The 26,537-nt window shown below is 35.3% G+C and overlaps 1 protein-coding gene and 1 long non-coding RNA gene across 4 annotated transcripts in view; one reads left to right on the top strand and one right to left on the bottom strand.

The window, feature by feature from the left end:
• The window catches only part of Rsph3 (Radial spoke head protein 3), a 355,555-nt gene that overhangs the window by 46,220 nt on the left and 282,798 nt on the right, over window positions 1-26,537 (top strand). The window lies entirely within an intron of this gene.
• LOC137254022 (uncharacterized) lies at window positions 24,144-25,636 on the bottom strand. Its single transcript, XR_010953950.1, has 4 exons — window positions 25,516-25,636; window positions 24,662-24,891; window positions 24,442-24,594; window positions 24,144-24,300 (listed from the first exon to the last, which is right to left on the bottom strand). It is a non-coding gene; the product is annotated as an uncharacterized lncRNA (long non-coding RNA).

Raw genomic sequence — 26,537 nt, 5'->3', positions numbered from 1 at the left:
GATGTTATTGGAATGCATAAGCTTGTGTTAAACGCATCTATATGAAAAATGTCATTGTGTCACCGCCTTTAGACAGCAACTAACAAAGACTTCTATTTTTTTGATACGCAATATGCAAAGCGAACAATTTTCTATGCTAACCAAAAAAATTATATGTACATTCATGCATATTTTTAACATTCGCTGCGCAAACATGCGATAACCACACATGATGTTGCTATGCCACTTGTTCAGCGGCGACTAACAGCTCCGACACATAAGCAATTTTTCATATTGATGAGTTTAACACATGCTTATGCATTATGAGTAGATTGCATGTATTTTTATGGAGAATGGTAGAATGAGCGACACTGGCTCCATCTGATATTGAAAAGTAGCCAACTCCCCAATTATGTTCCAAGCAAATCATAAGAAGAAGAATTTGACATTTGCTTTGGATAAGGGTGTTGGCACACTTTGCAAGAAAATTCTTTTTCCCACTGGTTGGTAAAATTTCTAACATTTTTCGCAATTGAAAATTGCAATATAACAATCGAATACGACTCAAAATATGTTAGCAAGTATTTTTGTTGTATAGGGAGAATATTTTCAACAGTGCTTCGCGAAATTTTGTATGTGAATGGGCAAGGCGTAATAAACTTCAATTGTCAAGTCTGAAGTTCCTTCATATTGTAACGAATTTGCTGCAAATCCTCTTATTTGCCCTTTTGCTAGGTTCGTATCGCTAAACTGTTGAATAAATAACTCCAATATTGAAAAATGGCCTTTATTAAAATACTTCACAATAACACTCAAACTGTGCAACGAATAGCTTAATAACCAAACTGAAAGCTTAAATGAAACTGACTTTCAAAATAATACTGCTATTGCTCGCTAGATATTGTCTTACTCGTAACTGCTTGACAACTCAAATCAAACTGAATTTCAGCGCCTCTACAATTGTCGCCTTTTATACTCTTTGATTTCAACCTTCGCATCTTCTAGAATCTACTAGTCCAGCAGCTCTCAAACTTCTCAGCTGTAACTACAATTGCACAATTTTATACATCTTCTAGGCGGTTCCAGAATCTACTAGTCCAGTAGCTCTCAAACTTCTCAGCTGTAACTACAATTGCACAATTTTATAGTTTTTCTCATTGCATACTTATAGGAGTATCTCAGATATATGCATGTGTTAGTGCATTGACTCTCCGCTGCTCGTATACGTACATGGTACATATATGTAGACGCAGTTATTGTTTCGTTCATGTAGATACATAATGATTGAATTATTGATGTGCATTCACGTCACTGCTTAGCATCGGCTTAGAGACGGCAGCACTCCGTAATTTTGCTAATATTCGTAACAATATTTACAAACGCAACATCTTGGTTGATTGTGGCGATGTTATTGGAATGCATAAGCTTGTGTTAAACGCATCTATATGAAAAATGTCGTTGTGTCACCGCCTTAAATCATTTGGTAAGCAAAGAGCGCAACCTATCTGTGTGAAGAGCGTAACCTGTTTGTCTGATCAATTGATCTATGAAACGCCGATGACTACATTAATGACAATGCTGATTTGGATGTGTTTGTGGAATATAAGTGGATCCATCTCTCATATTATAAGGCGTCACTTACTGAAGAGAGTATTGTTAAATACATTTCTTTGGCCTTGCTTCCTCCCAATTAGCTTGCTTCAAGTTGATTAAGAGAGATGTCGATGTGAATTCTCTGGTGAGAGTTTCATTTAAAATTCGTGTGTTTGCAAAACAAGTAAGGAAGGCTAAGTTCGGGTGTAACCGAACATTACATACTCAGCTGAGAACTTTGGAGACAAAATAAGGGAAAATCACCACATAGGGAAATGAACCCAGGGTAACCCTGGAATGTGTTTGTATGACATGGGTATCAAATGGAAGGTATTAAAGAGTATTTTAAAAGGGAGTCGGCCATATTTCTATAGAGGGACGCCATTTCGGGATATCGCCATAAAGGTGGACCAGGGGTGACTCTAGAATGTGTTTGTACGATATGGGAATCAAATGAAAGATGCTAATGAGTATTTTAAAAGGGAGTGGGCCTTAGTCCTTTTTGAAGATATCGCCATAAAGGTGGACCAAGGGTGACTCTAAAATTTGTTTGTACGATATGGGTATTTAATGAAAATTGTTAATGAGTATTTCTAACGGGAGTGGGCCTTAGTTCTATAGGTGGACGCCTTTTCGAGATATCGCCATAAAGGTGGACCAGGGGTGACTCTAAAATATGTTTGTACGATATGGGTATCAAATTAAAGGTATTAATGAGGGTTTTAAAAGTGAGTGGCCCTTAGTTGCATAATTGAAGGCGTTTGGAGATATCGACCAAAATGTGGACCAGGGTGACCCAGAACATCATCTGTCGGGCACTGCTACTTTATTTATATGTGGAATACCACGAACAGTGTTCCTGCCAAGATTTCAAGGGCTTTTGATTTCGTCCTGCAGAACTTTTCCATTTTATTCTACTTAATATAGAAGGTGTCACACCCATTTTACAAAGTTTTTTCCTAAAGTTATATTTTGCGTCAATAAACCAATCCAATTACAATGTTTCATCCCTTTTTCCATATTTGGTATAGAATTATGGCATATTTTTCATTTTTCGTAATTTTCGATATCGAAAAAGTGGGCGTGATCATAGTCGGACTTCGGCCATTTTTAATACCAAGATAAAGTGAGTTCAGATAAGTACGTGAACCACTTTAACAGAAAACAGTTATCGTCATAAAATCTATGCCCCTACCAATTTCACAAGGATTGGATAATTTTTGTTCAACTTATGGCATTAAAAGTATTCTAGACAAATTTGATTAAAAAGGGCGGATTCACGCCCATTTTGAAATTTTCTTTTATTTTTGTATTTTGTTGCACATTATCATTACTGGAGTTGAATGTTGACATAATTTACTTATATACTGTAAAAATATAGAATTTTTTTTATAATTTGACTTAAAAATTTGTTTTTTAAGTGGGCGTGTTGGTCATCCGATTTTGCTAATTTTTATTTAGCACACATACAGGAATAGGAGTAATGCTCTTGCCAAATTTCATCATGATATCTTCAACGACTGCCAAATTACGGCTTGCAAAACTTTCAAATTACCTTCTTTCAAAAGTACGCTCATTGTCCAAAATTTTACTAATTTTCTATTCTACGTCATAAGGTCAACCCACCTACCAAGTTTCATCGTTTTATCCGTCTTTGGTAATGAATTATCGCACTTTTTGTTTTTCGAAATTTTCGATATCGAAAAAGTGGGCGTGGTTATAGTCCGATTTCGTTCATTTTAAATAGCGATCTGAGAGGAGTGCCCAGGAACCTACATACCAAATTTCATCAAGATACCTCAAAATTTACTCAAGTTATCGTGTTTACGGACGGACGGACAGACGGACGGACATGGCTAAATAAATTTCTTTTTTCGCCCAGATCATTTTGATGCATAGAAGTCTATATTTATCTCGATTAGTTTATGCCGTTACGGATTACCGTTATACGAACAAAGTTAATATACTCTGTGAGATCTGCTCAGCTGAGTATAAAAACTATAAGGCGGGAGTTAAGTTGCAAGTATACACCGACGTGTGTCGTACGTACGGACGTGTGTCGTACGAAACACGTTTGACCAAACCCTCAAGCCCGTAGGAATCAATGTGTGCGTCTGTGTCCATGTACATAACATATATGTGTGTGTGTATTGTTTAGAGCAAAGCACTCTTGCCATTGACCAGGTTGCATGCATGCTTATGCAAACATCAACTTTTGAAATTACAATTTTTCATGGTGCAAATGGCTGAAACAAATACTGAATAAGAATTTCTAGTTCATTTATTTGTAACCTCCACTTTTATAAAATAATCTTAGGATCAGTGTTGCCAGGTTAGCTTTTTCGAGGCTAGATTTTCTAGCCTTTTTTAATCCGAATATATTTTTAATAATTTCTAAAATAAAATAATTTCAATAGTTCCTGTGAACACCTAATACCTAATAATATGAGTTCTCTACAAAAGATTAATTCTTTTTCTGCTGAAAATTTGTTGAAAGTTTCAAAGCCAGATGTATTTTCTTACTTTGATAAAGAGAAGTGTAGTTATTCTTCAAGTCAAATAGCATTAATAGAGCTGCAGTGGCGAAAACTTATAACTATACAATGGAAAAATGTACACTCCACCATGGAATTTTGGTCGGAAGTCCGAGAACATAAAAATGCATTAAACGAACCACCTTTTTTAGAACTTGTCGAATTCATATTTAGTTTTTTAGTATTACCACTCAGTAACGCGGAGGTTGAAAGAATTTTTAGTGGCATGAAAATTCTGAAAACTAAATTAAGGAACAAACTAAAAATTAAAATGCTTAATGCGCTGCTTAATATTAGATGCTGGTTAAAACGCTTATCTAAATGTTGTAATGAGTTTGAAATTACCGATGATCTCATATCTATGGTAAATAGCCAAACTTTTTACGCAGACTTAAGCTCTTCTGATTTTTCAGACGGGGCATATTTTATATAAATAATTAGTTTGTAATATTTTTTTTGTGTATATACACATATGCAATCATTTAAAGTAATTCCATGTGCTAGTCAAGGAAATGTGCCTGATATTGTTTGAAACAAGAAGTTATGTTTAAGTCATTTTTATAAGTCTTTATTTACAAATGTGTAAACTAAAATATAAAAAAAAATTTTATGAATTAACCAAAAAAATTTCTGACCTTTCTTAGCTTCTTTTTTTTCTAAATTTAGCTTTTTCTAACCTTTTTTTTTTGCCAATCTAGCTTCTTTTTTTTCATCACCTGGCAACACTGCTTAGGATATTTCAACAAAATTTTAAACAATCTTTAGGCCTTTCTGCACAATAACTGCAAACTGTCAAAAATTAGCGCACAAAAGGTTACTAGGCAACTCTGTCTAGTGAGACAGCGATCAGCTGACACGTTCTTATGAAAGAAATCAAAATCGGTTTGATTTCTACGTTCCGGGCTACGTACGAACGTGCGTTGAACGTCGGTGAGTTTTCGTTTACATTGCACACTCATAAGTTAGGTCGTGTCAGCTGACAAGTTTTTTCTACGTACGTTCGTGGGTAACTCACACTTTAGGGCGACAGAAGATATTTAATGGGTTGAAACCCATTTTCGCAGTTGCATATAAAAACAGGAAATATTTTGTGTAGTACGAAAATGGAGTGTTCTTGTTATTTGAAAGTCTATAACTTCGCAAAATCTCAAGCTCAAGAAAATTTTTCTTATTTTTACCTACGCCTGATCGGCCTAGTCAAGCTTTCTAGCATAATCGGCTATAAGCGACTGAAGCTATTTATAGCTCGGGGATCAGCTATGACGAGGCCAGAGAGCTCGCTAAGAAACATATGCTATAGTGGTCCTATCCGGTCATTTCCGATACAGTTCTAATCTGAAACCAATACACATGTACCTACTCACGGAATTTCATCAAGATATCTCAAAATTGAGAGACTAGTTTGCCTTCGAACAGGCAGACGGACATGGCCAAATCAATTCAGACCATCATCCTGATCATGTCCGTATTTTTATCGGTGGGTTTATTTGTTTGCCTTTAAGGACTTACAATTTCGGAACTCGGACCAAACTTAATGTACCACTCCATTGATGATAAGTGTATAAAGTATCTTTGATTTGGCTGATAACTCCAATAAAAAAGAAAAATATTGTTTATTTGGATGTCGAATAATATAAAAACAAGTAAGGAAGGATAAGTACGGGTGTAACCGAACAATACATACTCAGCTGCCAAATTACAGCTTGCAAAACTTTTAAATTACCTACTTTTAAACGTGGGCGGTGCCACGCCCATTGCCCAAAAATTTACTAATTTTCTATTCTGCGTCATAAGGTCCACCCAACTACCAAGTTTCATCGCCTTATTCGTCTTTGGTAATGAATTACACTGGTCAACAACATTTTTGTGCATGGGTCGTGCTTATATTTTTATACTCAGTTGAGCAGAGCTCACAGAGTATATTAACTTTGATTGGATAACGGTTGGTTGTACAGGTATATAGAGGAATCGAGATAGATATAGGCTTCCATATATCCAAATCATCAGTATCGAAAAAAAATTTGATTGAGCCATGTCCGTCCGTCCGCCCGTCTGTCCCTTAACACGATAACTTCAGTAAATTTTGAGGTATCTTGATGAAATTTGGTATGTAGGTATCTGGGCACTCATCTCAGATCGCTATTTAAAATGAACGATATCGGACTATAACCACGCCCATTTTTTCGATATCGAAAATTTCGAAAAACCGAAAAAATGCGATAATTTATTGCCAAAGATAGACAAGGCGATGAAACTTGGTAAGTGTATTGACCTTATGACGCAGAATAGAAAATTAGTAAAATTTTGGACAATGGGCGTGGCACCGCCCACTTTTAAAAGAAGGTAATTTAAAAGTTTTGCAAGCTGTAATTTGGCAGCCGTTGAAGATATCATGATGAAATTTGGCAAGAACGTTACTCCTATTACTATATGTATGCTTAATGAAAATTAGCAAAATCGGAGAACGACCACGCCCACTTAAAAAAAAATTTTTTTTAAGTCAAATTTTAACAAAAAATTCAATATCTTTACAGTATATAAGTAAATTATGTCAACATTCGACTCAAGTAATGATATTGTGCAATAAAATACAAAAATAAAAGAAAATTTCAAAATGGGCGTCGCTCCGCCCTTTTTCATTTAATTTGTCTGGGATACTTTTAACGCCATAAGTCGAACAAAAATTTACCAATCCTTGTGAAATTTGGTAGGGGCTTAGATTCTAGGACGGTAACTGTTTTCTGTGAAAAAGGGCGAAATCGGTTGAAGCCACGCCCAGTTTTTTTACACAGTCGTCCGTCTGTCCTTCCGCTCGGCCGTTAATACGATAACTTAAGCAAAAATCTATATATCTTTACTAAACTCAGTTCTCGTACTTATCTGAACTCACTTTGTATTGGTGTAAAAAATGGCCGAAATCCGACTATGACCACGCCCACTTTTTCGATATCGAAATTTACGAAAAATTAAAAAAATGCCATATTTCTATACCAAATAGGAAAAAAGGGATGAAACATGGTAATTGGATTGTTTTATTGACGCAAAATATAACTTTAGAAAAAAACTGCAAAATGGGTGTGACAACTTCCATATTAAGTTGAAGAAAATGAAAAAGTTCTGCAGGGCCAAATCAAAAGCCCCTGGAATCTTGGCAGGAATACTTTTCGTGGTATTGCATATATAAATAAATTGGCGGTACCCGACAGATGATGTTCTGGGTCACCCTGGTCCACATTTTGGTCAATATCTCGAAAACGCCTTCACATATACAACTACCACCACTCCCTTTTAAAATACTCATTAACACCTTTCATTTGATACCCATATCGTACAAACAAATTCTAGAGTCACGCTGGTCCACCCTTATGGCGATATCTCGAAAACGCATCCACCTATATAACTAAGGTCCACTCCCTTTTAAAATACTCATTAACACTTTTCGTTTGATACCCACATCGTACAAACAAATTCTAGAGTCACCCCTGGTCCACCTTTATGGCGATATTTCGAAAAGGCGTCCACCTATAGAACTAAGGCCCACGCCCTTTTAAAATACCCATTAACACTTTTCATTTGATACCCATATTGTTCAAACAAATTATAGAGTGACCCCTGGTCCACCTTTATGGCGACATCTCGAAAAGCCTTCCACCTATAGAACTAAGGCCCACGCCCTTTTAAAATACTCATTAACGCCTTTCATTTGATACCCATATCGTACAAACAAGTTCTAGAGTCGCCCTTGGTCCACCTTTTTGGCGATATCTCGAAAAGCATCCACCTATAGAACTAAGGCCCACGCCCTTTAAAAATACTCATTAACACCTTTCGTTTGATATCCATATCGTACGAACAAATTCTAGAGTCCCCCTGGTCCACCTTTTTGGCGATATCTCGAAAAGGCGTCCACCTATAGAACTAAGGCACACGCCCTTTTAAAATACTCATTAACACCTTTCATTTGATACCCATATCGTACAAACAAATTCTAGAGTCGCCCCTGGTCCACCTTTATGGCGATATCTCGAAAAGGGGTCCACATATAGAGCTGGGCCTTAGTACTCCCTTTTAAAATACTCATTAACACCTTTCATTTGATACCCATATCATACAAACAAATTCTAAAGTCACCCCTGGTCCACATTTATGGCGATATCCCGAAAAGGCGTCCACCTATAGAACTAAGGTCCAATGCCTTTTAAAATATTCATTAACACTTTTCATTAGATACCCATATCGTTCAAACAAATTCTAGAGTCACCCCTGGTCCACCTTTATGGCGATATCTTGTAAATGCGTCCACTTATAGAACAAAGGCCCACGCCCTTTTAAAATACTCATTAACACCTTTCATTTGATACCCATATCGTACAAACAAATTCTAGAGTCACCCCTGGTCCACCTTTATGGCGATATCTCGAAAAGGCGTCCACCTATTGAGCTAAGTCCACGCCCTTTTAAAATACTCATTAACACCCTTCAATTTAGACTCATATCGTACAAACAAATTCTAGATTCCGCCCTGGTCCACCTTTATGGCGATATCCCTAAATGGCGTCCATCCATAGAACTATGGCCTACTCTCTCTTAAAATACTCTTTAATACCTTTCTTTTGATACACATGTCATACAAACACATTCCAGGTTTACCCTAGGTTCATTTTCCTACATGGTGATTTTCCCTTATTTTGTCTCCATAGCTCTCAGCTGAGTATGTAATGTTCGGTTACACCCGAGCTTAGCCTTCCTTACTTGTTTTTATTGCTTTTGCACCCAGAAATAAGAATATGAACATAAAAAAGTTTTTGATTTGGTTTTGTTCGAAAAAAATGAGAAAAACGAAAAACGTGAAAATTCATCAAAATTTGACATAGATTTGATTTATTTTAGTATAGTAAAAATCAATTTAAGATTTATTCTTATAAATTTATTTTTAGAATACAGTGTAAATATTTAAAAATGCTGTCTCCTGCTTTTCCTGCCATATTCGGTAACATTTTCTCTTTTCCGTATACTGGCCTTGGTAGCGTTTCTCAAACTTCATTATATCTTGATGGAATCGCTCCCCGTGTTTTTCTGAATAAGCTGCCATATTATCTTTGAATTTGTCCAGATGTGAATGTAACATGGGCATCGTTAGCGACATTCTACATCCGATGGCGGAAAAATTCGTAATCATGCCAGTTATCAGCTCATCATAATTTTCATTCCTATGATTTCCAAGAAGGCTATGAACTACTGCCTTAAAACTGTTCCACGCTAGTTTCTCCTCATTGCTAAGTAGGTCCGGGAAAATATCGCACTTCATATTTTTTTTTATGTGAGGGCCAACAAAGACTCCAGCTTTAATTTTCGCCTCTGACAACTTTGGAAAAAAAGTCTGCAAATATTTGAAAGCTTTGGACTCAATATTAAGAGCCTTCACAAATTGTTTAATAAGGCCCAATTTAATATGCAATGGCGTCATCAATATATTTTTTGGATCGACAATTGCTTCATGTTTAATATTAAAACTTCCCACTCCATACTCAGTATGTTCAGGCCAACGTTTTTGGCGATAGTGGGCGGCATCATTTCTGCTATCCCATAGGCAAAGATAACAGGAGTGTTTGGTATATCCACCTTGCATTCCAGTAAAAAAACAAACCATCTTGAAGTCTCCGATAACTTCCCACTTGTATTCCGTATATTTGATTGGAGTTAATATCATTTTAATACTGTCATAATTTTCTTTGAGATGTATGGAATGTGCCAGTGGAATAGACGGAAATTTGTTCCCATTGTGTAGTAGAACTGCTTTTAGACTTTTTGTTGAGCTGTCGATAAATATACGCCATTCATTTGTATTACAAGGAATACCAATTGCTTCAAATAAACCTTTCACGTCATAGCAAAAACAGAGTCCATCTTCCTTACTGTAGAAACAAGAAAATTCTTCATGGCACTTTCTTTGCCGAGATATTCGAACATCAGAAGTAAGTAAATTTCGTTGTTTAAGCCGCGATGCTAATAACTCTGCCTTGTCTTTTGATAGATTTAAGTCTCTTATTAAGTCATTGAGATCTTCAGAGTTGATGAGATGTGGTATTCCTGGTTCAAATTGAGGAACAAATTCGGAATGTACGGATGCAGATGAACTCGGTGTTTGAAAGCTGCCTTGAGGGAATAATTGCTTTTCGAACACAGGTGGATCAGGTACAGGATTTTGTTCCGAATGTGGTACTGGAGTGGATGTCGATGTTAGTTCCGGATATATTGTTTTCCTTAAACGTTTCCCTTTCAGTGGTTTCACTACACAAAGATAGCAATCAGTGTCATGATTACTCGGTTGCCTCCAAATCCTCGGCACTGCGAACTTCATTGCTCTTTTCTCACTCTGGTACCAAACTATAATAAAACGTAAATCATTTCATAACAATTTCAGTTATGCAATTATATATATGTAGAAATATGTATATATATATATGAAACAGTTAGTACAATAAAAAAGAGAAAATAAACTTACGCTCCAGAATGCTTCTGCAAAAGTTACATGAAACATGGGGAGCCCATTTTTTGTCCTGGTTTTTAACAGGTACACCGAAGTAGGCTAGGTAGGTCTCGCAAATCCTTGTGTTTTTAGTTAAATCAAACTTTTTTTGTCTTCTTTTAATATATCCGCCACATATATAGCAAAACGAATTAGCCGCTCGTTTACAACTTCTCGAAGACATCATTCCTCTGTGATATGCAAAAACATAGGAGCTATCATCCGGTGGCAAAATCCTGAGCCAGATAAATAATTTTGCATGTAAATGCAACAACAACTACTTGAGCCAGATAAATCCAGATATAAGTCTGGTTCAATTTGTGAGCCAGATAGTTTGTTAATTACTTCTTTTTAGGGTGGCAACGCGGCCTTTAATATACCTACTTTTTCAAAAATAGATGTCGCTGCTTAACCTTTCGCCATATGAGTTAAATGAAAAAGAGCGGCGACATCTGCCTATCACATTTCACGTGCGCGAAAATTTCACGACATCTGCTTCTCAAGTCTCTCAATGATCCAGAGCATTCCCGTGAGAACTGAGCGTGAGCCGGAGCTGTAAAACTCACTGAAAGACGGCAAGTGTCGCCCACAACGAGTGACCCAAGAAACTACAGCTTCTTAAAACAATTTTGCTTATAAAAACGCTATCAGGTAGCTGGCATGCTCTATTTCTAGGCCTGCCAATCCGTCAGTAAAAGTTTCGATGAGTTTCTTAATATGTACTTAATGAATTGCCAAATCTACATAAAATCATGTGTATCTGGGACCTTTTATCTCCTTTTTACTGTTTCTCAGCCACATTTTTTTGTTTTTTTTTTTTTAAGATGAGTATGTTGTGCTTTAAGTAGATATTTTTTCGATGCCTCTATCGACCGAAATAGCGCGAAAGGACCTACATTAGCCTGGTGCAAAAATGCAAAATTTTCAAATCGCTATAACTTCTACAAAACCAAATATTTTTGATTCGTAATTGCATTTTTTTTTATAGAATTGAACATAGAATCCGAATATATAGGGCAAAATCCATGTACAAAAAAATTTTTTTTTTTTGTATGATTTAATCGGGGATTGCCCGTATTGCTCTTTTAAATGTATGAAAACATTTATTTGAAGCAATTTTTATTTAATAAGCCTTTTCTCCCGGGAGTGGGAGTCCAACCCGCACTCCTACGATAGTTGAAATGGTTACAAACGCATTCAGTTGCGTCATGCCTTAGTTGTTGTAAAGTTTTTCCCAATTGCCTTCTTTTGCATATTTTAATCTTTTATACATTGCATACTTCGTATGCAATTATGTGTTAAAGCTATGCTTGTTGGTACGGCGGTTTTCAAAGAAACTTTGGTATTGTTGCTGTTTTTGTTCTATTTATAGAACTACAGCGAATTAACCAATTTTGTCTTTACAACAACTAAAGGTTGCATTACTGATACTTAGCATAGACTTGACTTGACTTGAGAACTGTCACTTACAGTTCTGTTAAATGATCATTGCATGTTACTGATTACTCAAAACTTATACCTATATGACACTACTTTATTTTCGTGTATTTTTTCTTATATTTTATATTCAATTTTTTGTCGCACTCCCTCCTAATACGGCTTCAGTACTGGTGTAAGTGTGTAAACTATATTTGAAAAAATTAACGAAATACAAGGAAAATACAATCTAGTTCATTAAAAACAAACGAGCCAGTTTGTATTTCGATAGGTTTTTTTGACACTCGGCCGTTTTTTCTTTATTTTTTCCTGACACATGAAAATTTTGTTTTTAGTTTGAAAATTTGGTGCATAAAAACAAAATAAAAATCAACTTTCATGTGAGAAAAGTGAACCATTAGAGACCGAAATAATTTTCGCGTGTTATTTGCATTGTTTTAATTGTTAAAAGTGTTAATGTAAAAATAAAATGTAAAATATAAACAAAAACATATCAAATTCACTAATTTTGGGGGAATAGTGGTCTCGCTTTTTCATGATAGAAATTGTTTTTGTGTTTTGAAGTTCCGATAAAGTTTCGTCAGTTTTTTTAGCTTGGAATCCAAGCAAAAATAAAGTAGTGTCATACATGCTTTAGCAACACTTAACTTGACTTAGAAGTCTGTTGAATTTTGATTTTCTATGTAAGTTCTAAGTGACGTTTATATTTTGAGATGCCATTTGTTTCTTTCCATTTCATTTTCACATTTTGTCATACAAATTGACATTTATTGATTATGATGCTAGATTGTATGCGCTAAGTGGAGTATAATCGTGGCTAAGTTGCCAAGTTTACGTTATTGATATTAGAGAAAAATTGTAAGTTTACAAACGGCGATGGTTACTACCCTTCAAAAAACGGGAGTACTCCATAAATAATGTAAGGAATACTCCTTTGGGAGTATAGGAGTATTCCAAAACTAATCTGTATTCATACAAAAAATGTACTCCAATTAAAATTGCGATGTCCTAGGAGAGGAGTAGGTGATCCCACTCTGGCTTTGTTTGTGAGTATTCCATAGAGTACATACGTGAGAGTACTTTCCAAAGTACTTTCACTGTAGTACTCCATGGAGCACCCACAGAGAATCATATGCCAAAGTACTAAAGAGGAATTATGTTGTCGGAAAGAATTATCAGAGTGAATTTAATTTAAAATGAAAGTAAATGAAGAGGGGCAATACAACTTTTATATTTTATACTACGAATATTCTTATGTTATTTAGCATTTGCGTGAATAAAGAAACTAATATTTCTCTCTACTATAGTATGTATACATAAAACCAGTGCGCAGTTGCATTTTATCAGAGTTGCCATAGTAATATTTTATTATCAGTTATTTGCATGCAATATCTTACTTTTGGCAACTCTGTTCGATCGTCGTCGTGTCGTGATCACGGTTGTTAAAAAACGAGCAATGATCGGCTGATGGTGGTCCGCAAACGCATTGCAAAGGAGTATTGTTAAAGTACTCCAACATGAAGAAAATGGAACACGTAATCCAACATTTTTTGCAGGGTAGGACATGTTTCTGAATTTCACTTCTTCATCAGCTAGCTTTTCGGGAGCTGAGCGTTGAACTCGTATCTCCAACATTCATATCAGTGCAAAGGCAAATGCCTTTAGCTGCTGAGCCATATGAATGTCCCGTTGTTCGCTGTACAATTGGTCTCTAAGAGTTGCCTTTTTTGTTTCTATTCCTTTTAATCACCATGTAGGCACATACACTCTGTATGTAGTTTATTCCTAATAGTGTGGACATGATTTTTAGGCGCGCTTTTGAAAGCTTAGTAATATTTGTTCGGATTTTTACAGTAATGGTTTTTCAATACTTCCGCTGTTACTATTATATCAATATGATCATATGTATTTAATTAGCGAGCTTTGCTCATATTGCTTTATACAATGGTTTTTGTTATTGATATTAGAGAAAAATTGTAAGTTTACAAACGGCGATGGTTACTAGGGCATGTTTCTGAATTTCACTTCTTCATCAGCTAGCTTTTCGGGAGCTGAGCGTTGAACTCGAATCTCCAACATTCATATCAGTGCAAAGGCAAATTCCTTTAGCTGCTGAGCCATATGAATGTCCCGTTGTTCGCTGTACAATTGGTCTCTAAGAGTTGCCTTTTTTGTTTCTATTCCTTTTAATCACCATGTAGGTACATACACTCTGTATGTAGTTTATTCCTAATAGTGTGGACATGATTATTAGGCGCGCTTTTGAAAGCTTAGTAACATTTGTTCGGATTTTTACAGTATTTGTTTTTCAATATTTCCGCTGTTACAAATATATCAATACGATCATATGTATTAAATTAGCGAGCTTTGCTCATATTGCCTTATACAATGGTTTTTGTTATTGATATTAGAGAAAAATTGTAAGTTTACAAACGGCGATGGTTACTAGGACATGTTTCTGAATTTCACTTCTTCATCAGCTAGCTTTTCGGGAGCTGAGCGTTGAATTCGAATCTCCAACATTCATATCAGTGCAAAGGCAAATGCCTTTAGCTGCTGAGTCATATGAATGACCCGTTGTTCGCTGTTCAATTGGTCTCTAAGAGTTGCCTTTTTTGTTTCTATTCCTTTTAATCACCATGTAGGCACACACACTCTGTATGTAGTTTATTCCTAATAGTGTGGACATGATTTTAGGCGCGCGTTTACGCCAAGTCAAGTCAAGTCTATGCTAAGTATCAGGAATGGAGCCTTAAGGCGGTTATATGAACGCACCTAGTAATACTCTTGATAAACTTGATTTGTTATCAGCTGTATTATTGCAAAACAAAATTTTTTTGATTGCTATACAAATTAAAAAATGCCAAGATTAAGTGAAAAATCAAAACTAAAACGCCTTTACTTGCTGATGTTGGAGATTTCTGATGAAAATGCCTGCTGTAATGTCTGCAATGTTGCATTCCTTTGAGTTTACCGCGTTTACACAATGAAATGTGCGCGTAAATTTATACAGATTGTGTAAATGATTTTTCATACAAAATTTGACATCTCGTTTACGCACTAGATAAATTTATACGTTTACACACTTTATAAGGCATTTATATGGTTACGTGAGTCCCCCTAAATAGAAATAGTAAAAGACTTCGTTTATTTGGGAACCAGCATCAACATTAGCAACAACATCAGCACTGAAATCCAGCGAAGAATCAATCTTGCCAATAAATGCTACTTTGGACTAGGTAGGCAATTGAAAAGTAAAGTCCTCTCTCGGCGAACGAAAATCATACTCTACAAGTCACTTATCGTACCCGTCCTGCTATATGGGGCAGAAGCATGGACCATGACAACAGCAGATGAAGCGGCTTTGGGAGTGTTCGAGAGAAAAGTTCTTCGAAAGATTTATGGACCTCTACGCGTTGGCGATGGCGAGTACCGAAGAAGATTTAATGATGAGCTGTACGAGCTATACGCAGACATCAACATAGTCCAGCGAATTAAAACGCAGCGGCTGCGCTGGCTAGGCCATGTTATGCGAATGAAAGATGATGCTCCGGCCAAGAAAGTGTTTCTATCGGAACCCGCCTATGGAAGCAGAGGTAGAGGGCGGCCCCCACTCCGTTGGAAGGACCAGGTGGAAAACGATTTAAACTCCCTTGGTGTGACCAATTGGCGCCGGTTGGCGGAGCGAAGGAGCGACTGGCGCGCCTTGTTGGACGGCCATAACCGTTTAGACGGTTAAGCGCCAATTAAGTAAGTAAGTAAGAGTCCCCCTAATACCTATGCGAAAATTAACATTATATGCATTCTATTCCTAAATAAATACCTTTATACTAACACATTGAAGAAAATGAAAATATTTTAAGATGGGCGCTGACAGCGACTCTTTTTATAATCAGCTGAGCAGAGCTCACAGAGTATATTAACTTTGTTCGCATAACGGTAATCCGTAACGGCATAAACTAATGGAGATAGGTATAGACTTCTATATATCAATATGGTCTGGGTGAAAAAAGAAATTCATTTAGCCATGTCTGTCCGTCTGTCCGTCCGTATGTCCGTCCGCCTGTAAACACGATAACTTGAGGAAATTTTGAGGTATCTTGATGAAATTTGGTATGTGGGTTCCTGGGCGCTCATCTCAGATCGCTGTTTAAAATGAACGAAATCGGACTACAACCACGCCCACTTTTTTGATATCGAAAATTTCGAAAAACCGAAAAAGTGCGATAATTCATTACCAAAGACGGATAAAGCGATGAAACTAGGTAGGTGCGTTGACCTTATGACGCAAAATAAAAATTTTGGACAATGGGCGTGGCACCGCCCACTTTTGAAAGAAGGTAATTTAAAAGTTTTGCAAGCTGTACTTTGACAGTCGTTGAAGATATCATGATGAAATTTGGTAGGCACGTTACTCCTATCACTATATGTGTGCTAAATAAAAATGAGCGAAATCGGATGACGAACACGCCCACTTAAAAAAAAAATTTGTTTTGAAGTCAAATTTAAAAAAAAAATTTAATATCATATATGGTGCAACAAAATACAAAGATAAAAGAAAATTTCAAAATGGGCGTAACTCCGCCCTTTTTCATTTAATTCGTCTAGAATACTTTAATGCCATAAGTCGAACAAAAATTTACCAATCCTTGTGAAATTTGGTAGGGACATAGATTCTATGACGATAACTATTTCTGTGAAAATGGGCGAAATCGGTTGAAGCCACGTCCAGTTTTTATACACAGTCGACCGTCTGTCCTTCCGCTCGGCCGTTAACACGATAACTTCAGCAAAAATCGATATATCTTTACTAAACTTAGTTCACGCAGTTATATGAACTCACTTTATCTTGGTATAAAAAATGGCCGAAATCCGACTATGACCACGCCCACTTTTCCGATATCGAAAATTACGAAAAATGAAAAAAATGTCATAATTCTGTACCAAATATGAAAAAAGAGATGAAACATGGTAATTGGATTGGTTTATTGACGCAAAATATAACTTTAGAAAAAACTTTGTAAAATGGGTGTGACCCCTACCATATTAAGTAGAAGAAAATGAAAAAGTTCTGCAGGGCGAAATCGAAAGCCCTTGGAATCTTGGCAGGAATACTGTTCGTGGTATGACATATATAAATAAATTAGCGGTACCCGCAGATGATGTTGTGGGTCACCCTGGTCCACATTTTGGTCGATATCTGGAAGACGCCTTCACATATAAAACTAAGCAAGAACGGGACTGTCTTCGGCTGTGCCGAAGACTTCATACCTTTCATGAATGGGGCTGAACAATAATCTTATCCCGCTCGTAATCTCCGAATAACCGGATGTATAAGATAAGAAATATATAGTGAACAGATGTACATACCTTAACGATTTTTAAGATAAATATAAAATAAAAAATAGGTAGGTACTTTGTGTGAGGATCCAAAGTTTCAGGTTTTTTGTGGTCTGCGTGTAAAAACTATGACTACGAATCACGTATTTCAACAATATATGACGTAAGCGTAACTATTTGATGAAATTTGATGAATTTTGAAGCTTCTAGCCGTAAAAAGGGGGCAAAAATTAGAGTTTATATGGGGTATATAATATATATACCACCGATCTCTATGATTTTTTCAGACAACAATATATGCTATATACGTAAGCATATGGTGAAATTTGAAGCGTCTAGCTGTTAAAAAGGGGCAGAAATTGCGCACAGTTTCTTATCTGAACAATCGGTTGTATGAGATATATACTATATATACCACCGATCTCAATGATTTTTTCAGACAACAATATATGCTATACACGTAAGCATTTAGTGAAATTTGAACATATCTAAACGATTTTCGAGATAAATATAAAATAAAAAATAGGTAGGTAATCTGTGTGAGGATGCAAAGCTTCACGTTTTTTATTGTCTGCATGTAAAAACTATGAGTACGAATCATGTCTTTCAAAAATATATGACGTAAACGTAACTATTTGACGAAATTTGATGAATTTTGAAGCTTCTAGCCGTAAAAAAGGGGCAAAAATGACAGTTTATATGAAGTATATAATATATATACCACCGATCTCTATGATTTTTTCAGACAACAAAATATGCTATATACGTAAGCATTTTGTGAAATTTGAAGCTTGCAGCTGTTAAAACGGGGCAGAAATTGCGCAAAGTTTCTTATCTGAACAATCGGTTGTATGAGATATATACTATATATACAACCGATCTCTATGATTTTTTCAGACAACAATATATGCTATATACGTAATCAATCGGTGAAATTTGAAGCTTATAGCTGTTAAAATGGGGTAGAAATTGCGAAAAGTTTCTCATCTGAACAATCGGTTATATGAGATATATACTATATATACAACCGATCCCTATGATTTTTGCAGACAACAATATATGCTATATATGTACGTAAGCAATCGGTGAAATTTGAATCTTATAGCTGTTAAAATGGGGTAGAAATTGCGAAAAGTTTCTTATCTGAACAATCGGTTGTATGAGATATATACTATATATACAACCGATCTCTATGATTTTTTCAGACAACAATATATGCTATATACGTACGTATTCGGTGAAATTTGAAGCTTCTAGCTGTTAAAATGGGGCTAAAATTTGCGAAAATATATATATATATATATATACTATATATACCACCATATACATATATACTATATATACCACCGATCTTTATGATTTTTTCAGACAACAATATATGCTATATGCGTAAGCATTCGTTGAAATTCGTTGGAATTTGAAGTTCCTTATCTGAACAATCGGTTGTGGGGGATATATACTATATATACGACCGATCTCATCAATTTTTTCAGGCAACAATACGTGCAATATACGAAAGTATATGGTGAAGTTTGAAGCTTCAATCTGTTAAATTGGGTAAGATATTACAAAAATCCTCTTTTTCTGAAAAATCGGTTGTATGGAGGATATATGCTATAGTGGTCCGATCCGGTCGGTTCCGACAGATGTCTAATCGGACACCCAAATACACCCGCTCACCAAATTTTATCAAGATATCTCAAAAATTGAGGGACTAGTTTGCATACAAACAGACAGACGGACAGACGGACATGGCTAAATCAACTCAGCTCTTCAACCTGATTATTTCGGTATACTTAATGGTGGGTCTATCTATTTTCCTTTAAGGACTTATAATTTTCGGTTTCGTGACGAAATTAATATACCATTTCATTTTCATGAAAGGTATAAAAACAATACTGAAACCGTATTAGGAGGGTGGGCGACAAAAAATTAAGAAATTGTAACTCTGAACACAAATGGCGAATTGTATTAGATTAGGCATTAGCTTAAGAAATGTACGATAGTGAAATTAAAAATTAAGTTACAATGTATCGAGTTGGCAGAGCTGTAAGATGGTAACTCTTAACAAATAGCGCCAATCTTGGTAATAGATTAATACTAATTTCACACAGACGGCTTATTGAATAATAAAGGCAATTTTCTACATTAAGACGCTTATCGAGCTCAATCTTCCCTACAAAATTCGAATCTATTATTATTTCATTAGTAGCTAATCGAATGCATAATGAAGTCAAAAGCACAATGCAACTCTGTTGGCAGCGTTCCGCTTCCGTTTCCGTTTCTTAGTTTTCAAAGCAAATGTCATTGTCTGCATGGCGGAACGATACAAGGTGGCCGAATCGAACAGCTGATTATAACCTTTTTTATTTGATTTGATACATCAACTACCGGCGCAGTACGATTTTGACATTTGTCCATCGAATTTACAAGTACATGGAATTTTTTTGTTTGTAGGTATGTCAACATGCTCGCACCTTGTATCGTTCCGCCATAATTGTCTGTCTCATCCTTCATACTAATCGAGCAGTGACTTCTGTGTGAAAGCAAAAAATTTACGATTTCATTAGCAGGTGAAATGAGATCATTAAGTTTCTGTGTGAAAACAGTATAATAAATGTACGATATTGAACATTAAGGCAACTCTGTAAAAGGAGAATACTAAGGCTAAGAACTTCTTACCTCTTATTTCAATGTGTTTGGTTAAGGAATCGTTTTCTGTACTCATATAACTTACATTTGTTTTGCTTTTGTTATCTTTTTTAACACCACAGTCATTCGCTATGTGGCCACATTTATTACACTTAAAGCACTTGCGGCCAGGAATGCTTAACCAACGAACCGATATCATTTCGTTACGATAATTAACGTTAATAAACGAAACAAAGTCATTTCGTTCCTTTATTAACGTTAAGAACGTCAAATTAACGAAATGATTTTGTTTCGTTTTCTGCCATATCAAAACGAAATCAAATCGTTTATGTTGATTATTAATTTCAAACTATGCTGGCAAAGCTGATTGATGGCGGCGGCATTAAAGGTGAAAGCATTAGCCAAGCTGATTGCAACTTTTCTCATGAATTTTGACAGTACGAACATTTCTCAGAGTATTTTTGACATTACCACCAACGAATTACACAAACAAATTACATGGAGTTAGTGTGTATGTCCGCTCGCTGTTACCACCTTACGGCTTCACCATGGCTATAGCATTGCCAGCACAATTCAAACATAAAGTATCACGTTTCTGTTAACGTTTTTAACGTTAACGGAAGCTTTTCGTTTCGATTAAAAATGAGATATAATTTATCTTGATAATTTCTTTATCGATAATATTTCGAAGTGTTTCAACGGAAACGGTGGAAATTTTTTGATAAACGATTAGCTTAGCGTTAAGGTGCATCCCTGCTTGCGGGGTAACGCTTTCTTTTCACAGTTGCTTGACAAATGATCTTTTCCACCACAGTTATAACAGATTACGGCTTTATTTGTTTTTTTTTTTTTGTGTACTATATACTTTTTCTCACTCATCTGTGCTTTAAACTCACTATTCTTGTCACGCATTTTCTCATAACATTTTAATTTGCTCTTAAAATCTTGTATATTTGTGGCATTATATAAAATAGATTTGTTAACACTCAAATCTCGTATACCGTCAACTAAGTATAGCATCAACGCATTGTCGTCAATATCTCCCCTAAATGCTAATTCACGCATTGTAAAGACAATTGTTTGTGGAGTGTTGTGCTGTTTGTTTTTGACTTAAATTCGCTCATCAACGCAACCTTCAGCTTACTCCACCATGTTATACCCCTTTCGATAGACACAAACAACTTTGCAATGCCTTTGAGAGATTTCTTGGCGAAGACAAATTTTTGAAAATCATCCCACCCCATCATCGCTGCAGTTTCTTCGAATTCTGTAATCCACACGTTTACCGGAATTTTTTCAGTACCATACCATCAAACATATGAATAGGGTCTTCTATGTCGCGAAATTTCATTACGAATTTCGGGAATTGCATTCGGGGTATATTTTTGTTTGCACCGTTTTCTTCATTTTCTACCGACACAAAACCAAAGAGGATAGATATATTAAGAGGCGTCAATCGTCAAAAAGTAGCGAATTTGCTCGCTGGAACGAAGTAACGAATGTTGACTGAGACATAGTCGGCCAGTTGTTGCCCATTTATATTCGTATTTCATTTTACTCATTTGTGGTGTATTTTCTCGGCGGTCATTATGAATGTGGGGAAATATGCCAAAATGAAATGAGTATCCATATTTACTTGAGCTCTTTGCAGATTTTGAGTTTTTGTGTATTTGCAGCAAATTTCAGAAATTTTGCTATTTCTTTACAAACAAAAACCTATTCATATACCCAAAATATGCCCTTTAATGAAATGTATGTAAATTAATCATACATTTATGAATTATCCCATCCCTTTTTGTTAATAAATTAAAATGTTAGGAAAAAGTATGCAAATTGAAATATGCATGCAAATAGTGTTTTGCCGACGGCATTTGTACACTTGGAATTTCTGTGCACACGAAATCCATTGCATATTTATAAAACATTAATTTCCATAAAATGTATGCATATTAACCATGAAGTATGAATTATTAATAAATTGAAAAATTGAAATAAATAAAATATTTGATAACAATTGAATAAATAAAAAAATATTTAGGTATTATTTGGACTATGGGTGGGAGGGGAGGTACCTATAAAGAAATTTCCTAAAGCATTTTATATGTGTTATTCAGTACAATGATGTAAGTACCTATGTACTTGAATATTTTCAAAGGCTGGTTTGATAAGCCAAGTCAAACTTAAATACATTTGACCTGCCTCAAATCAACCCTTAAATATGTAAATAAGGCCAACAATACACAAAAGACATGTGCCTGTTGAACATTGTATCATTGAATATATATGTATGAAAATACAAACCAAAGCAAAAAAGTACAAATGTACATACATATATACATATTCAATAATACTCCAAGTAAAGGCAGACATGTATAAAAACCTTGGTCGCTTTGATGCTGTGGCAGTGTCTTAAGATATTAATAAAGCAACTTGCCGCTTTACGCGTTATGAAGCGACCAAATCAATTATGGCAATCCGCGTATACGGCCATGTATATGTAAATATCAATGCTCGTAGCAATTAGCCGACGAAATACAATAGACACGAGCCAAATTATGTGTCGTCGGTGGTTAAAAGTGTTGCCGTTTATACCTTTAACAACTCACAGCTAAAAGGGGAATTTATTATAAAATTAAAATAAACGAATTTATTGCTCTTTTGCGAAATAATGTTAAATTTCTTCGCAAAATTACTTTAATTTATTTTGCCGCTCCCATATATTAATTTTTATCTATGAAAATAATGTAAAATTCTTACTTTGTACTGACATGTGATAAACAAGTCAGCATATACAGTATGACGTCACAGTGCGAATTCGGGCCAGAAACGGGTAAAACACGACTCTTATGTAGCAACTGCAACACAGTTGCTGCAAATTTGGCTGCGTGACTGCGCGAACAATTTTTCGGCAGAATATGATAGGGGATTTCAAATAGCTAATAAAAATGTCCATAAGCTGTGACAACTCGGCAATTCAGGATATGAGAAAATTATTTGCAATAATTTATATGAACAATGGATGGAAATTTTTAGATTATATTGCTAATATGTTAGTGGACATTTACTAGGCAATATCCGTGCATGTTTATTTGCATTTTTTACTACCATATTAGTACTTTCATACAGGCTTATAAATAGTTTGGTATTATTTCAAAGGAAAAGTGCGGGGTTATGATAGTAGTTATGCTCGTCATAATGAATACCCCCAATATGCATCGAAGTTGGATTTTATAAAATCACAAAACTTTGTGTTTTGACGATTTTATCAAATGCCATGTTGCCGAATTGCAAAATGCCATGTTGCCGAATTCTATCACCAATTCGGACAACTTAAGAAGAAGCATTTATGAATGAAAAATCAAGAGGAAGCTAGTTTTCAGGATTTTGCGATTTACATACAAAACATGAGCATACATATGTACATATGTATGTGTGCTTGTGCGTATCCCAGCAAAAAAAGAAGTAATCCAAGGAGTAATTGAGGAGCAATATTTTGAATAACAGGATTACTCCATATTGCTCCGATGCTCATGAAAATTTTACTCCATTTTAACATTGCATGTCATTGGAGAGGAGAACTCCTGGAAATTGTTAATAGAGTATTTCATGGAGAATTGAAGACAGCACTCCTCGGAGCAATGAATGAAGTACTCCATGGAGCATTGTGGGGAGCGCTCCTCGGAGTGTCGAACGGAGTATTCCTTGGGGCATTGAAGGGAGCACTCCTTGGATTATTGAATGAAGTACTCCATGGAGCATTATGGAGAGCGCTCCTCGGAGTATTGAACGGAGTACTCCTCGGATTATTGAATGAATTACTCCATGGAGTATTGGAAACAGAGTATACTTAATAAAGAATCCTACGTATTTTTTACAAATAAGTCCAAAAATGGGTTTTTAATTTATTTTATTATTAAAAAAATATAAATTTTCATAAGATTACATATTCATGAAAAAGTATAAAACAATGGGGCGTTCCATGGCTGGAAGGACTTTTGAATCTCAGATTTTGTTTATACAAGTACAAGTAATAAGATTAATAATTTCTTTGACCAAGTCTAATATTAACAAATAACAGTAAAAAAAGTAATTTCATTATTTTAAGAGATTCATTGTTTAAGAGATTAAACTTTCAATTGTATTTTGTACGGTATGAGGCTGCCTTTGTTTTATGGAAGGCTTTTTAAATTTTTTTCTCGAATTTGGGATATGACGCATGGTTCTCCTTCAGAGCTTCTGTAAAAACAAAGATTTGAAAACAATTTTTTTAAACTGCCAAAAGAATAAAAATTACGTACGTATATGAGTACAAAAAGTATTTTGAATCTTATTTGTAAAAAGTTAAATTCTAATTCCTAAAGAATTTAAATCACATACCCTAAATAAAATAGTTGAATAGCTTAAAGTTTTGTATTGCTTCCTTCCCTTTTTCCATTCCAATTAATTTTAGCTAGGAGTGTATCTGCAAAAATTTCCTGCAACGTTTTGTATAACTCTATTCCTCCATTTTTTTTTTTTTAATGTAAGATACTTAAACAAATAAATAGGTTATTAAAATTTTATCCATTTCTGTTACCACCAGGGGTGAGATACTTACTATTTCCACATGAGTGTAATTTTCACAGTTTTATTCGAACTCCTGCAGCTGCGACAAGGAATTTATAGGGAAAAGTTTTAGGTCTCTTGGCTTCGCATTCATAGTTTTTAAAACTGAATCTAATGCTACAGTATGTTGGCAAGCAATTTCTTTAAGTTTTTTGACATCAGCCGAGATTGAATAAATGTTGTCCTCCATTCTTTTTAAAATTATAGTTACATCACTTTGAGCTGAAAATTTAAAAGGAGTTAGTTAATTACAGAAATGTATGATATACGAGCTATTTCACAATTTGCATCTACAGCGAAGGCAGAATTTGCAAATGGCGGCTCCTCAAGCGGTTCACTCGTCAAAGTGTCACCTTCATTATGCCTATTAATTTCTTTCTTTACAAGGCGCTTAAAATGACGCTTTGAAGATAAACTATACATTAGCCGTGTTTTTTAACACGCGCGTATACGTTTCGTTTGCGCGTGTTAAAAAACGCCTATCTTCGCTTAGATAATGCTTAGGAGACCCATCTAGCGGCTGTGGTAAAACAACTAGCTACAGCAACAGGGTGTACCGAAAAGCGGAGACGCAACGCTCTGATGGCCATAGGGTATAACATATAGCTGAATCAGTTGCGATGAATTGTGGACACACATATAATACATAGAATTAGTGTACAGGGTGAAACAAAGACACATATTTCAGTTACATCTGAGTATAATGCGTATTGAAATTTAGTAGGACAAAATTTATGCGCAGCAATTTCAGAGGTGTATTTATAGTTTGTCTCTTAGCAGTCAATATAAAGTTTAAGCGTAAACGGATATACGCGTGTTAAAAAACACGGCTATTATTTAACTTACCTTTTTTAATTTTCGTTAATTTAGTTAGTTAGTTTCTTTTGAGTTTTAATACTTTTTAGAGTTTTCTTTGTTTTAAGACAATAATACGTAAGCGTACGCTGTTACTTCACCAAAAACCGAACACATAATGACACCACGAGCGCAATCAGCAGTTTGGCGGCACAACGGAATGACACGAAAAGTATCGAACGGCAACGAAAATACAAACATTTTTTCTTGCTCCTAATGGAGCACCAAATTAGTGCTCCTTTTTACAATTACTCCAAGCATTTTTGCTGGGATGGTTGGATGGTTGAAGTGAATTTTGTTTAGTTTGTCTACATGCGAATATAAAAATATTTCTTAGCTTACATATGAACATAGATTTGTACATATGCTTGTGCGTAAGAATAATTTTTGTTGGAAGTGGTTGATGGAAACAGTTTGTCTTTTATTTGAACATGTGAATGTACAAACATTTGTTAGCTTATGCATGGATATATTGGTATCAATGAAGTGGGTGGGAAATGGGGATGTAGGCTGATCTTTAGTTTAGGAATATATGTGTGTACATATATACCAATCTATGTTTGTTTATACCTGTTTGAGCGACTGTCGTAGTCGCCAACAGCCAACCCTTCTATTTAATAGAAATTAGGCTTAAGGAAACCTAAACCTGAATTTACCTGAATTTTATATTGAATTTATTGATATATGTACCTTTTACGTATAAGTACGCATTCTAAATTATTTGCACGTACAAATACGTAATATCATATATTACGTACATATTTATTAAACTTAAGAATTTGAAATGTTTGTATTTTACGCTAACACGCGAGCGTATTTCACCTCTCTGGCAACCCCAACAATGGGTTGACAGATGTGACTATGTACCTACATACATACATTTATATTATTGTTTTTGACATTTCTTTTTATTTTTACTTATTCGGAATTCTTTAACCATCGCGGTGTGATACCAAATTTTAAGAAATTGTAATTAAGATTGAAAATCCCTCTCTAAATTAAAGAAATTAGCT

This window comes from Eurosta solidaginis, chromosome 5, assembly GCF_040869045.1.
Source record: "Eurosta solidaginis isolate ZX-2024a chromosome 5, ASM4086904v1, whole genome shotgun sequence".
NCBI lineage: Eukaryota > Metazoa > Arthropoda > Insecta > Diptera > Tephritidae > Eurosta > Eurosta solidaginis.
Note: the sequence above shows the minus strand (reverse complement) of the source record. Positions and strands in the feature narration are given on the sequence as shown.